Below are 8,312 nucleotides of genomic sequence, written 5' to 3' on the forward strand. Positions count from 1 at the left end.
AATAACTTGTTGGGAGAACATGTGTGAAATGTATACATTACAAAAAGCCTGGCGTTTAAAATAACCCAGGTCACCACATAGGTGCTGGGCTTTCCCTACATTTGGGGACTGTCTGGAACATGTTATGTGTTTTCTTGAATTACTCCGTGTTTTGAATTCATTTGAGTTAGCAGTAAAAACAGGCAAACAAACTTGCTCAATTTGTTTTGAGTGCTAAATCCCTTCACTTTGAAATAGCTAACAGTCGACAGATGGACTCATTTTATGGAAAGGGTTAGCCTCTTCAGCCACGAAGAAAATTGACTGAGAGATCTACATTTTTGAAGCCATTTCTAACCTCCACCTAACATCCATGAAAACTCAAACTTTTTCTCTTTACCCATTGGAAATTCAAGGCAGTTTTATTTAAGGGGAGAGAAATGAGAGAGAAATGCCCAAGCGCTGTTTTTATTTTTATTTCCCCTCCGTTTCTGAGAATTTTTATTTCTGGTTTTTGAAATCCTGCTGAATCAAGGAAATAAAATTTCTTCAACAAGTCCCACAACTGCAATCCAAAGTCGCAGCAAACCAGGGAGTGCGGTCAGAGAAGGACTTTTCATCTCTATCCATCAACGATTTTTGCTGTCTCCCCATCCCCTGAGTAATGGGTTAATGTCCTCCCCCCCCTTTTTTTTCTTTTCATTTTATAGAGATTAAGAGACGCTCCTAGCAGAACGACCTCCTTTCGTCTGGTGGCGAAGATGAGGAATCTCATGGAAAAGTGGGAAAAGAGTGAAAAAAAATCAGAGACAGGAAGATTCAGAGACTTGCGGAGAGACGAGGGAAAGAGAAAAGGGGCAGGCGCTGGAGAGACGCGCAGATAAAGGCGCGCAACCCCCTCCCCCTTTCAAGATTCGGAGGTTTGCAAACCCGGGCTGGGATGAGGGGGGTCCTGGAAGCTCATGTTCCCCTCACCCCACCTTCTGTCTGGAGTCTCGTCCGCCAGGGGCTGGTTAACCCCAGTCCGGGCCGCCTCAGACCTCGCGCTGAGCTTTTGGGTCTTCGCCTCGCCCAGCGCCAGTGCAGCTGAAGTGAGCAGCTGGTGGGAAATGCTAATGGCTCCTGGAGAAATAGAAGATACAGAATGATTCTCATTCCCTCCTCGAGTGTGTGGAAGGAGCTGGACATACGTTTCACGCTCCTAATCCTTCTTTTACATTTTTAGTCATACTCCTATTAAACAACTAATTAATGCCCAGAACCACTAGGGAATACATTAGGCATGCAGCGGAGAGGCAGGGTGCTGGGGGGGGGGGGGGGGGGGCTACGAACCACCGAGCTGACTTAAGACATGGATTTCAGGTTTTTCCCTCGTCAGAGCAGAAATGGAAGAGTGGGGCCGTGGCGATTGTATTTAGATTCCGATTACTTCAAATTAGAAGGGGGTGGAGGGAGCGTCCAAGCAAAGCAAGCAATTCCCTGCCCTGCAGATGTAAACAAGATTGTAGCATCAAAGGTACCAGCTCCTTAAGGGCCAGATCGCCTGGGCTGGGAGCCGGGGGGTGGGGAGACACTGACCTTATGTATCTGTGAATTTCAAGGATGTTACACTTATACGTAAACAACTCCGGTGGATCTTCTAGTAATCCCCAGTGAGACTCACTGTTCTAGAATATCTCAAATTTTTGTTTTCCCCGGAAGACTACATTCTTTTTCCTTTTCCAAAATTCTAAGCTATGTCTAAAGATAATAACCTCCGATAAGCCAGGGCACTGGATCATTTCCCACAGCCGTTTCTTCCGTCTTTTTAGTTATCTAATGTAATAATGTGGGAGGACACACGGAATTAGACAGTCCCCCCCTCCCCATCAGAATAAGAAGAGGGGTGCTGGCTAAATGGGTCCAGATAATTTTTAGTGAGATTCTGAGTTATACCCCCCCGCCCCTAATATTTTGAAGCAGGTGACAACTGTTAGAACAAGGATCAAGTTGTGAAGCTGGGGGGAGGATATACAATTTTGTGATCAGAGGGGGGCAAAACCGAGAACAAATGTGCGCTGACCTCCACCAACCCACTCTCACCCAAGAGTCAGCATTTGGGAAAGGTACAGTATTATTTTAGAGCCCGCCGCGGCGGGGTGCGTGCTATCATTTACTTTCTTCACTCTGGATTATGATCTCAACCCTGGCAAGCAATTTCCCCAGCTCCTTATCTGACAACAAGCGAGTATGTAAATACCAATGGCTAGAGATGTTTAACTGCCTCAAACAGTATTGATTTGTTGGCTGTTCTAAAATTTCTCCCTAGTCCAGGTACGGTTTCCGAATTGTCCACTCGGGCGCTTTGATCCTTACCCCCATGCTACAATACAATAATTTAAAAAAAAAAAAAACACAAAAAGGCATTAAGATGAACCAATTGATTTGCATATAAATTAAAATTATTATGCGTTGCCTATTCCGGTGTTTTATAATCATTTCGAAATTAGTACTTAACCACTCGAGCTAAAAGAATATATAAACGTCTGTATTGACTCACTAATGAATTACCTAATTAAAACGTCCCGGGGATGTTGGGCTCTGGAAAGATTGTTAGATCGAGACATATTAGGGGAGGGATGAATATTGGAAGGGTAACGGAGCAGAGTGTGGAACTCAGGACGGAGTTCCCGGTGATCCCGAGCGTTAATTTTGGAGCACTGGTTCTTCCCTATTCTTAATGATTTTGGTGCTTGCTTGTAAATAAGTGAAGTACAAGGGGCGCTCTGGTGGCCGCGGTGGCTCCGGCCCTCTGCTCCGCCAGGCAGGGACCGTTGGGCTGTAACCCAGCAGTGCTAAAGCGAGGGAGACGCCGGGCCAGCCCCGGGGGTGTGCGGCCCCCCGGACGGCCTGGCCAGTCCGCCCCCCTCCTGCCGCCGGGCCGGCCGGCGGGCGAGCTGCGGCCGCGCTCTCGGCGCGCTCGGAGAGCTGGAACTAGAACCGACATTTAATAGATATGCTAACTGAGCACTTACCTTCGTCCTGAGAATAGGAATAAAAGGTAGCTCTTCTTAAGAGAGGCGGTGCAAAGGCACGCTAGGAGTTCAGAAAAGGCTGGCGGCGGGAAATCTGTAGCCTGGGGGCTCGCCAACAACCCCTTTCATTTCAAGCACTTATTGATTTGCTGTTGTCATCTTTGGCGACGCAGAAGGACACTTGAAAGAATTTCTGATGGGGCTCTGATCTGAGGAAGGAGGTGACCTGCCCAGGCTCTCACCAAATTCTTAATTACCACATCAACTGCTTTTTTTTTCTTTTTTTAATTTTTATCCCCCACCCCACCTCCTTTCCCCATGGCAACTGAGTTTGCTTATTCTTAACTTTTTAATTATTCAGAAACTTCCTTACCTCTCATCGGCTTCCCTTTTGTAGCGGTTTTCTATTCATATCCTCCACCCCCCCCCCCCCCAAGTAAGGCCTGTATATTGATCCTTCTGACCTTTGGCACATCTGGGCCTTCCGAAATCGCTCAATCTTTTTAGATTTGAAGATGGAAGACTCCACCCTCTCCACAATGTGCACAGACTCAAGAGATATGAAGACTTACACAGACTGCCCTCCAACCCAGGGGATCTAACAGATGTTCCCTTCTCAGTTATCTCTTGAAATCTGAAATGCCGGCCTGATTTTAACCTTGGATACTCACTCTCTTGCCCATTCCTTTTTCTAAGCAGTTTGAACATGTGTGCAAGTGTGCCCACACCATCTCCACCTGCATTCTTTACCAAACTGTGAGTAAAGAGAAACTAGTGTAGTAGACTGGGAATATAGATTGCATCAGGAATCAGAATCCTCAATTTCAGGATTCCTCAATCAGCTCTGGCCGTCATCTGCACTGAGTCATGGCAAGTGGGAGGCCCAAAGGAACCTGTCCTGTGGAACAACAAGTAATGCCACAGGAAAAAGCAGAATAATTTCAGGATTATTTCATTCAAATGCAAATTATGTCTCAGGGTTTTATTTGTAACCACCTAGTTTCAGTACATGCAGAATTAGACAGGAAAGGATATGTCAACACGGTTATTGGCATTAGGGAGGATAATACCCCCGGATCATCAGTGAAAGGAAGACCCCCAAAGTCTACAGTGGTTTAACTTCGTTTATAATAGTGGGAATTAAGACACAAACTGCTCTATTTCATGTACTTTGACTAATCTGAGTTTCCATTAAACGTTGCTATACAGAATTTAATTTCTAATGGCAACCTCGGAAAATAAATCCGCGGAGGCACCCTGAACTGGGTAAACCCCTTAAGTTGACTGTTCCTGTGAGTTCAGGAGTATAGTATTGTTTCTGGTTTTGTGTCAGCTAAGCTGTGAGGGCTTGTGCACCTTTACCAGACTTGGTTATTGTCTGAGTCTATATTTGTTATTAGGAAAGTTCAACTTCTGGTCTGATTTTAAGCTGGCCTTTCTCAGCATAACCTTGGTTTTCAAATAACATAAAAAAATTAGTTTAATCTACGCAGCTCCCAGTTTTCACCTCAGAACTTCCGTTTTGATTGTTACAAGTAATAATTTGTAGTAGTCTATGTCTTCTCTTTACCTTTGGGGGAAATGCGTTGGGTTTCATCATCATCACCACCACAAACAACAAAATCGAAAAGCTAAATTCTTTCTTGTCTAATAATTGGCACTTGAAGTGCTGTACTTCACATCATCCTGTAAAAGGATCTAGTAAACTTTCTTGGAATTTCTCACAAAAGTTGGCAGCAACAGGAACAAGCTCTCTCACAGAATATACTCTCTTTGACAGGCTCTCATGTCTGGAGGAATGGCCTTCAGAGTAAGGGAGGAGGAAGGACACATTGGAAATTGTAGCTGAAAAAACCCAGAGTCAGTGAAGTGACTGATGCGGTGGTCAGATCTCCCATCCAGCATTTCTCTTGAATTGGAGCCCACCTCCCCCAACTGTGGGATTCTGAAGCTCTTGATGTGTATGTCCATTCTCCCCTTGTGGTCTTCATTGTGCGGTTTTATGGAAAGTCTCTAGTTCAATGATGTTTTGTAGCTGCAGCTCTCTTATTATCATAATCTGTGTTTAGGTTTTGGTGTATTTAGGTGAAAGCTGCCCTGTTCATGAGCTGTAGCACACGGAAGAGGTGGAACAAGTGAGGACTCATCAAAACTCAAATTCAGATATGCTTAAATGGCTCTGACTATGTAAAAAGTCTGGCTGTGCTTACAGCTCCCCCAGCTTACTACTCCAAACTTCATGTGGACTGTGAGGGAAATTCTCATGGCTAATGAGGTATGATGAAGCCTAGGTTTAAGAAATAATAGCATTTGTTTTGAGAACAAAGTGAAGACAGGAAACCCAGTATACATAGTATGGGTCTACATTAGTAATAATGGTAATAACTAATATCTCTAGAGTGCTTCGTTTGTTTAGCGATCATGTTGAGCAGTTTTGTGTTGATCATCACATTTACTCCTTACACCAACATTGTAAGGTAGGCACTGTCATTTTGTAAATAGTGGCAGTGAGGTTTGGAGTGATCGTGTCATTGGCCCACGGTCACCTAGCTTTTAGCCACTGGTGTGCAGAATCAGTGGGAGATTACCTTGGATCACATGGGTGTTAAGTGGCACAGTGGGAATTTGAGTCTGGATTTTCTAGCTCAAAAGTCCCAAATCTTTAGTAGTACAGTGAACTGATGGTGACCATAACAGGAGGGTTAGAAACCTCTGGAGGAGAGAAATATAGACCTTCCATGTGGAACATCTGAAAAAAACAGAAGGAAAACGCAGAGATAAGAAAAGCAAATATATTACCTGGGGGACAGAGAAAGTTAGAAATGTTTTTACGTGCTGGAGAGGAGGAAAAGAGACATGATTAAATTAGAGAGGACAGAAAAACCAATCTCTACTATTTGTCCTGGGCAGGTCATTCTAGGAAAGAGAAAGATAATATTCTTTCAGGAATATTTCTAGGATATTTCTGAACAGTAGGAAAATTAGTGCTCAGATTGTCAGGTTTGGCCTAAGCCTGGTATAAGATCTCAGGAATCTAGTTTACAAGAACTCTTTCTTAGATATTCTGAGGGAGAATAAGATGTCAAAATTGAAATTTGAGTAGTTTTATCCTAAAACCAGAGAGAAATATAAACAAGGACTGAGTAATAGGGACATCCACATTGCAAGAACATGCAAATGGAGTGGGACAACGAAATGTAGAAAAACCTGTTAAGAATCTGGTTATTGGTGCTACACTATGCCAAACTCAAAGGAGAAATGAGATTTTACTTATCATTACCTCCCTGTCTAGTTTGTAGTCTAATGCCTTTATTACTGTAGTAAAGTCATTTGAGATTTTAAGGAAATTGACTTCCTGTACTGAAAAAGAAACCTTGAGTGGATGGGTGTCAAGAGACATAAAGGGGAAAGGTAATGATCCCACAGTCGTCTGTGGGTACCAATGCAGAACCATATACTGGTTGTTGTTGGTGGATTGTGAGTCAGGAGAGAATGCCAGTGAGTCATCTACAAGGTCCTTTTCATCATAGCAGACCACATGCTGGTCCAAAAGGTTGCTCCCAGTTCAAGTTTGTCCCATTGTCAAAAATGATTTAAAATGGACTCACTTTGACCTTTTCCAGACGGGATAGATAAATATAAGTGCATGTGTGGCTTCCAATTTTAAGAAGCACAGGAGAAGAAGAAATGGAAGAAGAATATGGTTTCCTGTTTCCTGGCAAAAACGCTCTTATTCCTTTGTGCTGTGTGTAGAGAAAGGTACATGAGGAGTGGGTCATATAATGAAAACTGGTAGTTGAATTTATTTTAAAGGGGATCGCCACCTGTGCTGTAATACAGACTATCTCTTGTGAAATTCTATGGTATTTTTGAAAGTAAAGTGTGAGGACAAGCACAGTCTTATTTTCCATCTCTATATTGTGAGTCTCTTGTTAACATTTTTTTTTTTAATGGGCAGGAGAAATTAGGATCCATAGACGTCAGAATTGGAAAGGATCTAGAGGGTGACCCTTTCCCTTGGTTTATGTCGAAATTACTCCTAGAAAGATAGCCAGTCCCCTTTTCAGCAAAGAACGCCCTAAGGTCCCCTCATAGTGCATTCAGATGCTTCATCATTTCATATATACACTGCATTTCTGTCTATTGGCTGAATTCCAATTACTAAAGAAAATAATGTCATGTCAAATAGCTCCAATTAGGGACGCCTGGGTGGCTCAGCAGTTGAGCACCTGCCTTCGGCCCGGGGCGTGATCCTGGAGCCCCGGATTGAGTCCCGCATCGGGCTCCCTGTATGGAGTCTGATTCTCCCTCTACCTGTGTCTCTGCCTCTCTCTTGCTCTGTGTCTCTCATGAATAAATAAATAAAATCTTAAAAAAAAAAAATAGCTCCAATTAATGGAGGGCATTTCTTCCAGAGTCTTTCAAATATTTCATAAGTCTTTTGCCCTCAAAAAACCATATGAAAATATCATTAGCCTCACTTAACAGATGGAAAACAGTGTCCTAGAGACTTTTAAGCATTATCCTCAGTTATGCAGTATGACACTGCGAGAACTAAATTAAAAACAAAGAAAATTCTATGTTCAAGGCTTTCCTAGCAGACCCGTCACTTCTTGGGACTAGTTATTATCTTTTTGAGTAAAGTACATGTTTGATTGTAACTCTATCTGTCCTTCTGTTTGTCTGCCTGTGAGTAGCTTATCTTTTAATCCATCAATTTATCTCCTTGCTATTTTTCTAACACACCATAAGTTAACCAATGTTGATAAAATTTCACCCTTACCATGAGAGCTACTTGAGCAGATTGAGATGGTTGTCATATTTCTCAAATATTACATGTAACTAACACTGCTGCTACTGTTTAAGTGCCATGATTTCATTCTTATCTGGAAATTGTACACATACCACACCTTCTGTCATGAGGGCTCCGCCTCCACTTATTAGCACTTTGGATATTTACACTGTCTCTTGGGAGGGCATTGATCATTTTGTCTGTGTCACTCTTGAGGTTATAAAAACTGCCTTTCTGTTCAGAAGCTTGTTTTCTCACAGGTGTGTTTAGTATGTTTCCCAAGTTTGACTTCAAGAAATTGAAATCACTGATTCACTGAAAGATATTTAAATGTCCTGAAGGAAAATGTTGGACTAATCGTGGAACAAATATGATTTTTTCATCATTATCTTTATCTGCATGTAAATGCTCTTTCTTCTTTCAAATCCACATATTCCAACATTTTTTGCTGGACTATGTGAAAAAGTTCTCTTTCCTGAATGTAATGTACAAATCAAAAGCAATAGGATTCTTACTTGTTTTCTTTT

This window comes from Vulpes lagopus, chromosome 6 (assembly GCF_018345385.1).
Source record: "Vulpes lagopus strain Blue_001 chromosome 6, ASM1834538v1, whole genome shotgun sequence".
Taxonomy (NCBI): domain Eukaryota; kingdom Metazoa; phylum Chordata; class Mammalia; order Carnivora; family Canidae; genus Vulpes; species Vulpes lagopus.